The sequence below is a fragment of the Mustela nigripes genome, chromosome 8 (assembly GCF_022355385.1).
Source record: "Mustela nigripes isolate SB6536 chromosome 8, MUSNIG.SB6536, whole genome shotgun sequence".
NCBI classification, from domain to species: domain Eukaryota; kingdom Metazoa; phylum Chordata; class Mammalia; order Carnivora; family Mustelidae; genus Mustela; species Mustela nigripes.
The window spans coordinates 46176835-46186769 of record NC_081564.1 but is presented as its reverse complement, the minus strand read 5'-3'; positions in this window follow the sequence as shown (position 1 = coordinate 46186769).

Sequence of the window (9935 nt, the reverse complement as noted above, 5' to 3'; positions counted from 1 at the left end):
TTAGACGAACAAGACCGTTTGTCCGTTTGGGCCCCTTAGCATCCATCGTACTCCTTTTTCCTTTGGGGAAATAGCACCTATCGTGATTTCAGAGGGAGGTAGGAACTCATCTTTGTCTCTTAAAAGGTGGGCAGACGCTCCTTGCCTCTGAGCTCTGGCAGGTGAAGCAGGCCTGAGACCCCCGGCTCAGCCAAGAGATGCCCCACTCCCAACTTGGGGTCTTTAGGGAAGGACATAAAAGACAGAACGGCTCAAGATCATGCATTGTGGCTGCAGTGAAATCCAAAGTCTAGCAGAGCCCAAGTACCCTGCAACATGTTGTCCTTACCAGTGTCCCTGATGTGGGACCTTGACAGGGCTCTGGCAGATTTCAGCTTCTCTTGGTACTTGTGCCTTCCCTGAACATCCTTCTTCGGTCTTCCTCAATTCTCTGAGCTACCTGTTAGCCTTTTAAGAGATTGTTTTTCTGTTTAAGTTGCCTAAATTGATTACCAAAAATCCTCCTACAGACTGAATGTTTTTGTCCCCCTCAAGTTTGCATGTGAAATCTTAATGCCCAAAGGGATGGTATTTGGAGATGAGGGACGCTGGAGGTGATTAGGTCATGATGGTAGATCTCTCATGAATGGAATGAATGCCCTTACAACATAGGCCCCAGAGAGGTCCCTGCTCCTTCTACCATGTGGGGACATAGTAACAAGATAGCCATCTAGGAACCAGGGAGCAAAACCTTACCAGGCACAGAATCTGCTGGCCACCTTGATCTTGAACTTCCAGCCTGTAGAACTATGAGAAGTAAATTTCTGTTGTTTGTAAGTTACCCAGTGTATGTTATTGTGTTATCAAAGCCTGAAAGACCAAGATGAAACTCAACTGTGTATACAATAGTCCCCCTTTCTCCATGGGGCATATATTCTAAGACTCCCAGTGGATGCCTGAAATCTCAGATAGGACCAAACCCTATACATACTATGTTTTTTCCTATACATACATGCCTATCTTAAAGTTTAACTTCTAAATTAAGCATAGTATAAGATTAACAATTAATAGTAAAATAGAATGATTGTAACAATATACCATGATAGGAATTATGTAAATGTGGTCTCTCTCTCAAAATATCTTATTGTACTGAACTTACCTTACCTCTTCTTGCCATGATGTGAGACAACAAAATGCCTGTGTAATGAGATGAAGTGAGGTGAATGGCACAGGCTTTGTGATATAAGATTAGGTTACTACTGACATTCTGACAGTAAGTCAGGAGAATCATTTGCTTTGGGACCTTTGTTGACTGAGTGTAACTGAAGTAGGGATACATGATGCCATGGATTCTGGGAGCAAATTAGCTGAATCTTCTGGGTATGGGACTCTCACAAAGTTGCAATGAAAGTGTCAGCCAGACTACGGGGAGGGGTGAGGAGACCTCATTTGAAGGCTTGACTGGATGAGGCGCTATTTCTGAGCTCATTTATGTGGTTGTTGGTGGGTTTCAGGTTCTTGTGGGGTGTTGGACAGAAGAAACCAGTTTCGCGCTGATTGCTGGTCGGAGGCCTCCCTCATTTCTTTGTTGTGTGAGCTTCTACATACGGCATGTCTACAGCATGTCAGGTGAAGTCTTGGAGCAAGCAAGAAAAGCAGAGAGAGAAACTTGCATTACCTAAATTCAGAAAGAGCATCCCATCATTTTCCTATATTCTGTTTGTTTGAAGTAGCTCACTAGGTGCAGGTTGGAATGACATGAATACAAGAAGGCAGGCTCTTTGGAAGCCATCTTGGAAGCTGCCATCACACCGTGATCAACACACATGATCTCTGTGGGTACTTCAGGTTCTTGGTGGGGAGCCAGGTAAGGGGAGAACACAGGAAAAACAAGTGGGAAAGGATCAAGAAATTCAGGAAAAAGTAAGACTTGATGGAATCCATGCAAAATGGGTTACTGCAAATATTTCTTAAGAATAAACAGAGAAGGATATGAGAAATTTGAACCTCTTAGGTCAACAAGTTACCTCCTGAGTCTCTTTGGTCAACAAGTTGCATCAGAATGTATACCATCAGATTGCAAGTAGTAGGCATTAAGAGCTGACAGAACACTTAGCTTGTAAAAAGTAGGTGAAAGGGGAACCGCCTGAAGGGAGACAGGCAGAATTTCTAGGTTATACCCAGAAGAAAGCATTCCACAAAAGAAGGCACAATTTAGTGTTAAACCATGAAAACACGGGGTTTCACAACCAAGTGTATGAGGTGGCGACGTGATTGGGGAAACCGGCCAATTTGAAGGCAGGTAAAAATCATTAAAGAGGAATGGTAAGATTGATGATGCGGGCATGTGTCTGTACCAGCAATATAAATCCATTTGGAAAACTATGCAGTGACTTGAAAGCCAGTCCATATATCTAGTCAATAAGAAAAAGGAAACTATCTCACAGAACTCTGTTCATATGCGGTTGATGCATCAGAAGGTAGACTGTAACTTCCAATGATAATGAATATTTGTAGACAGAGTACAGAATCAATAGAAAATAAATGCAGAAGCATGCTGGTAAGAATGGAGAAAAAAAGGAGGTGGGGGGAAATTAGGGAAGGAGTCCCCTTTGAAATCCTAAGGGTATGTTTGGGAGAAAGAAACATGCAAGACAAAATTAAGAAGAGAGGCTGGAGGAAGACAAGGAGAAAATAAAAACTTGGGAAATACAGAGGGCGGGGTCCCTATGGAACTGATTCTGCCTCATCAAACGTTTTTAATTCCATTTTTTATACATAAGTTATAACTGGCAACCCCTGTTGAGACTGTTTTTTTATTGCCTTATGGAAAAGCAAGGCCAACATGATTAAAAGGCAATGTATTCTCTTCCCAGGGAAGGGGAGCTGGGAATGATGAAGCCAAGGCTTTTCTTTAGAGTGACATTTTTAATGTTACAATTTTAATAAAAAATAAAGAAAAGGAGTGCGAAGATTAGGGGAAACATTTTAGGTTTCATCTTCCTCACTTTGAATGATAGTGGGAGGGGTCAGTGCCCCTTAAGAAGAAGAGAAATGTGATCCCTTCGAAAGGGGCAGGATATGAAAACAACAAAACAGCAACACAGAAATTATCACGAGGGACATAAAGAGGAGGGACGTGAATACCCCAAACAGATAATACCAGATAGATATCCTAAGAGAATATCATTCAAATAATGTAAAGTCTGGATGTTATGGGAATAATGATATGAAATAGAAACTGTCATATTTTGCAAATATATGAAGTTTCTAGGGTTTGCAGTGGCCTGGTAATACCAGTCAAAAAGAACAAATGTGGGATTAGAAACCTAGTGGCCAAAGGCCACTAGCATATCTTTCTTTAAAGAGGGGACAAGCCCAGAGAAAGACCAAATACCTTACGATGTCACTCATTTGTGGAATTTAAGAAACAGAACAAATGAACAAAGGAAGCAAAAAGAGACAAACCAAGAAACAGACTTGTAATGCTACAAGAGCAAACTGATGGTGACCAGAGGGGAGGGGTGCAGGAGGACGGAGAAACTGGTGATGGGGATTAAGAGTGCCCTTGTCATGATGAGCACTGAGTCATGTATAGAACTGCCGAATGATTATTGTGAACACCTGAAACTAATAGAACACTGTTAACCAAACTGGCATTAAAATTAAAATAAATAAATAAAAGATTAGCAATGAAAAAATAAAAAGAGGGGGCAAGTCATGGATGAAGGCCAAAGGACTATTCACAGAAAGATGAAAACCTCTGATCGGAATTATGTGATTAGAATTTTCCCTTTAAAAGGATATCGACTCCCACCTCTTATGTATTGAGCCTACAAGAGTCCCAGTGTTGAGGGTCAAATCCCATCAGTGGCATGTGTCCACATGGTGTCAAAGGTGAGACTAAGAATGATCACTCTCTGTTTTGTATTGGTATCCACTTATTTCTCCATCTATATTTTGACCAACTTGAGACATTTCTTTGGAAATTACCAAATAAGGAGTTATGACTATGAACACTGCTAACCTTATATGGTCTTAGCAACAGAAATAGGAAAAGAGAGAGGTCAGAAGAGCTTATGTTCAAAAAATTTACTTACTTTTGAATTTGGTGATTTTATATTTAGAAGCATGAAGCTATCAAAATCACAAACAGTAGTATTGGCACAGGGGGCAGACAAGAATGGGATGTCTGTACACAGATAAAACTTGGTCGGATCTGACATTCTCTCATTAGGATTCTCTATTAATTGATATCTCTGCATGTCTTAATTATAGTGGTAATGAAGGTTCATAAATATTAATTCAAAGGTACCAAAAATTTGTGAAGTACCTTCTAAATCATCAAAGACAGATTAGTTGCTGTTCAGTCCAGCTTTACAGATAAGTGAATTTACGGTGCTGTAATTTTTTGAAAAGTGTTAATCTGTATAATACAGATCATCCATTTTCAGGCCTCAGGATAGCAAATTGTTTATTCTATTGAACTCTGAACAATTCCCAGACATACATAAAATCCCTATTCCTAAAAATCCCATTATTTTTATACCATGTTTCTGGTGTATAAAATATCCAGCTCACTGTAGCATAGGAAGTCTATAACATAAACAACTCCCCTTTTCTGAAACCCCAGCTTTATAAGAACTTTTGCTGTATTTTCATGGAAGGCTAAAGAAAAAAAAATTCTCAAAATTTTTTTGATCAGGTGAGATCAAATTATAGTGTTTGAGTTCCTTGAAAATAGATGTTAGAAAGCCATGATAGAGATCATTGTTTCTTTTAATGAAGAGAAATACTTATTCTACTGCCAGTATAGCACAGCAAAAATGTATCTACATAATTTTAAAAATTAACTTCCAAATAACTGGTGATCAGGAGTGGTTACATTTTTCCTTTACTGTGGATAGCTTCTAACTTTTATATTTACATTTTGTCCTTTTTCTTAAATGGAGTTCCCATTTTCTTAAGTGGAGTCATTATTGGGTTTCTTTTACTTATGTCCAGATATTAATGACCAATATTTTGGTTTTTGCATGCTGCAGGGCTAACCATATATTCTGGTATGTTAATACTTATGTTAAACTATGTCAATCAAAGAACCTATTTGTCCCTCATTTGTACAAGAACTTAAATACAAAAATTTGAGGTATAAAACAAATGACATGATCTACTTGAAGTGTATAAAATTCATTCATGTGTAATATCGAAAACTTTAAAAATATTTATTCATAGGCATCATTATGTAGACATAACATGAAAAATTTTGCTTACCATAGATTTTTCAAATGGGAGAAACATAATTTGCCATTTGAGGAAATGTGATTATTCCCTCTTTATTTCATTATCTACAAATTTTATAGTTCTAATTACAGTGATTATTTTTAGTTCATGCCAATAAGTTCTACAAACACCTAATATTAGCACTTCAAAAGATGAATTCAGTTTTTATCAAATTTTTTTTCCTTTATGGTCTTTTTTAATGGTACATGCTCATTTTTTGTTAGTTGACAACCTACAAATATCCTTACATTCTTTAGACTTTTCAAATGAATACTACTTGGTTTTTCTAATATGTTATAATCTATTTCCTTGATATGATGCCTCGCCTTTTAAAAATACCTTCAAAAGTACCTTTTGTTACTTGCAAATGTCATTCTAGTATAAGACCCCTGTTTTCTCTTTACAACTTCTACAGTAAAGAAAGGATTTCCCCTCTTTTTTATTGTTTCAGTGATCAACAAGGACCTTTGGAGTGCTTATGAAGGCCTCAGAAAGAAGATGACTGTGACTAACTATGAGCCTTAAATGTTACTATACACGATGTAATTAAAATTTTAAAATCTCACTGAATTACATATAATCATAACATAAATACAAGTTATGGGAGTCATTTAAGTACAGCATAAATGATGGATACTGTTTTAAAACATTTCTTCCTTGATATATTTCACCACAAAATAGAAAAGTGGTATGCACATATATCCAGAATTTTAGAAAGGGACTTAATGACTCAGTTTTATGAAGGGAAAAAAATGTCAGGTTAATAAGACTTAGTGAAAAAAAAAAAAAAAGAAACACACTGAAAACAGAATTTATTATTCATAATGGCAAAATACACTTGCTATAGTTATGTATTTAGTACAGACTTTCCCATGTGAAGTCCTTAAATGATTTTGCAGTCAAATATTACTACCCATTTTGTAGATTAAGAAAAGTGGTGGGGGATGGTTATGTGAGTAGGGGATGGGTATTAAGTAATTTATGGAGGATGACACAGTGGACAAGTAAAGGAACTGGGAACAAATAATAGCTTCTGTGTGCTAAAAACATTGCCTTCCCATATGCATCACTGACATTTTGCACAAATGTCGATAAACATCTGTCAACGAATGTTAATTTAAAAGCCTCTTTTACATTGTTCTGACGTGAATATGTTAGGATACTAGTATACGTGTGTGTATGTAATACACATATGTTTTATGTATAAAACCGCATTTATAGTTTATACACACATGCACACACACACACATACACACACACAAGACTCAGACGGGTTTTGATGGAACTTTGCCCCTTCATATGATTTTAAAGGTCTTTGTAAATGATCCTCCTTAGAAAGCTTCTGGGAAGTAAGAGGGCATATTACTCAGGCTGATAGTACACTTAGATTTGAAGTAAACTCGTAATACCTTTTAAAGAATCTGGAACCAGTCTTTAGAACAATCTGAAAATGTTATATAAAGTCGTAACACAGGATAGGTAAGTAAAAGAAAGTAAAACATATGTTAAAGGTATTTTTTAAAAATCACAAAGACTATTTTCTTTGTAATTGGTTTAGACTCCAGACTGCAACTTTGACACCATGACTTAAAACTTACCAAGAGATTTATGTTTTGCAATTGACATTTTAAAGTAAAGATTTACTTGAACTGGTACCTAATATGTTTTATGTAATCAATTCCTTTGAGGTCAGTTTTCATAGACACAGAATTCCCTTAACATTAATCCCTCCTTTAGCAATATCTTCATTGTTGGAATTTGCAATTGAAAAAAAAATTAATCTTTTTCAAATTAGGTTTTTCAGTCCCAGGTAATTTATTTGTTTCACTGATAGAAGATTTTCTTTAAAAAATGCAAAATAACTTAAAAGTGGATGCTATGGGGTCAGTGTAAGAAAAAAGGTGGAAACTAAATAAATCAGGCATTAATAAGACATGGGAAGTTTAATTATATAGATGCTTAAGTTCCTAATGAAGGAACTGAATAATGGAGTTTCTCTCTTGTTTTAAACATTATACTATTATTCAAGTTATCTGTACACAACACTTAAAACTCATAAGCTTTATTTAGTTATCTTTTCTATTTATTTATGAAATTTTACATAGACTACTTGGTGGATACCATAATTTGATGGATGGATGATGTTCAATAAACTGTTGTTCCATGAGTCACATTTTGATTGTAGCTTAATTTCTAGTTTTGATTTAAGAATGGAACAATATAGCTAAAAGTTGGGATATAAGTAACTGAGCATATAGTGGTTCGCTATCCCCCAAATAAATTTTATTAAGCAAGAAAATGTTTTCTAATTAAGCATACTTACATATTCTCAGTTGTTAATTATGTTCTCTTGTTTTGGCAAATGAAAGATGAAAACACCGTTTACTTTCTTTGGCATCTTGTTGCCTTTATCATATGTATTGGATAGTTTGTATATTTTTGATGTCCATTTATTTATAAAGAAAGTAATTTTGAGTCTACTAGGCACTGCTTAATGAAAGCCAAGCGCTTACCATTTCCATGTAATTGATTAATTCCTGTGGAATATAATGGTAAGGAATGCTGGATTGGTAGGTTTTATCTACCAGGTCCAGTAATACTTGCAAAAGGGGGGTTGGTCATGTTTGTGTTGGGCTTCCAGACACCTTCATGAGTCCTAAGAAAATACCTGTCCTGTCTTTAATAACAATCTTTCTACATGTTATGTGTTATTACTCTATCATCAACAATGGTACTCAAGTATTTGCAAAGTTAATTTTATTTTTTTTTCCCTCAGAGTCTTGAGATGGTGACTTGGGCTCATGAATAGATTTTAGAGTTTATGTTTAGAGAAATAATTAGTGGTTTTCTTTCCCCCCAGCCATTTGATCTTAAACTTGAAATATTTAAAGGAATCTTGCAAAAACATTTTCCCTCTGTGGGTTAATTTGTGAGATTAGGTAAAAAGTTATTTTTGTCTTTTGGAGGGTTGGCACTTGACTCCCCCTAGAAATACTATGTAGTACTATCCCAAACTGGAATCTAAGACTCTTGAAACAAATCTACATTCTCTGATCTAAGGGTTTTACTCATCTCTTACAGAGGAAGGCTGGAGAAATATTAACACTGGGAAGAGAAAGAACAATCATGGAGGAAAATAGACAAAGTACTATATTGAAGAAGAATAAAAAATATAAACTGAGATAGAAGACAACTTTAACAAATTAATTTGGCTATGCTTTCGTAACATGTTAACAGTTTTTCACATTTCAGTAAAAACAGGTCTAGATGCTATTAATATTTTGGATAGCATCACACATAACTTGGGACCACAAATACCTGGCATCCGCATAGCACCCTGTGCACATATGGCTACCACATGAAAAGAAAGCACTGTAAAAACTTGGAGTCTTAAACATTTTTGTTTTCTGAAGGATTTCTGTGAAATAGAATGGTTATAAAGTTATGTGTAAAATCTAGACTCCCGTATGCTGGAATGTAGATTCTGCAGCTAAAGTTGTATGCTTTATTATTTCACAGCCATGTAAAATTATATTCATTTGACTGCAACTATGATTTCATTTTAGAAATTCCTATAGATGGACTGAAAACTCATTTCATTATAAAGAAGATACTGGGAAAAAGCATTTACTGTATCTACTTTAGGGTCAAAGAAGTTTCGAGGTTAGACTGGAAATAAAAATACAACTTCCTCAAAGCTTTGATGTCTTAAGGTGGTCTTTATATCTTAATTTTACAGAATGGAGAATTTTTTTTTTAAATCTGGTTAAGAACAATACCACTTGTACTAAATTCTGCCCATTTGTGTAATTAATTAACTCTATTCTGTATCTCTTGATTTCCACAAAGACTTGTGAAACTCAGCTCTATTTTGGTAGTCCTGTCTGGCATTTATTGACTTGACAAGCGTGTCCAATCAATAAACAGCAAAAAAAAAAAAAAAAAAATTTAAATAAATAAATAAATAAATAAATAATAAAAATAAAAATATCCTTCTTCCTAGGATAGAAGGTAGAAGAAGGAAACACGTGGTGGTTTCTTGTTTTGGGATGGGAGCAGGTGAAAAGTTAGAAAACTATCTGAAAACAAACATGAATCCCACCAATCTGCAAACATTCCGATATGCTTTAGAAACTATTATCTTGTTCCCATATTCTTAAGTGCATATTTTCTTACCTCTTTGCTGTTTTTTTTTTTTAAAGCAAGAGAAAGCTTTATTTTCCAGCCAGAGATCTATGTCAATTTAAGAATGTTATTTAAAGGAGTGAAATGAAAGCTGTCTCGTTTGAATCGCTTTATGACATTCTTCAGCGTCCCTGACTTTCTCTACACGAAAAGAAAAAGAAAAAGAAGTCCAAACAACTTGCCTTTTAAAAGATTCCTAGTAAGAGAGACTTGGCAGGTTTGTAAAGATTTCCCGAGTGTGGACCACAGAACAGCCACACTTCATTTTTAAAGTCCGACAATGCAAAGCCAAGCAATGCATTCCCCTTCTTGCCCCCTCAAGAATAAATTGCTGCCTCCTTTTACATCCATCCTACCAGAAGGGGGACCTTTCCACTTTCAGATGCTCCTCTGCTTTAATTTCTGGAGAGAAAAAAAGCGAGCAGAAGAGCCCCGAGATCCGCCGTGGAGCTCTACTACCACTTCGGCAGCAGCGGCGGCGGCGGCGGCGG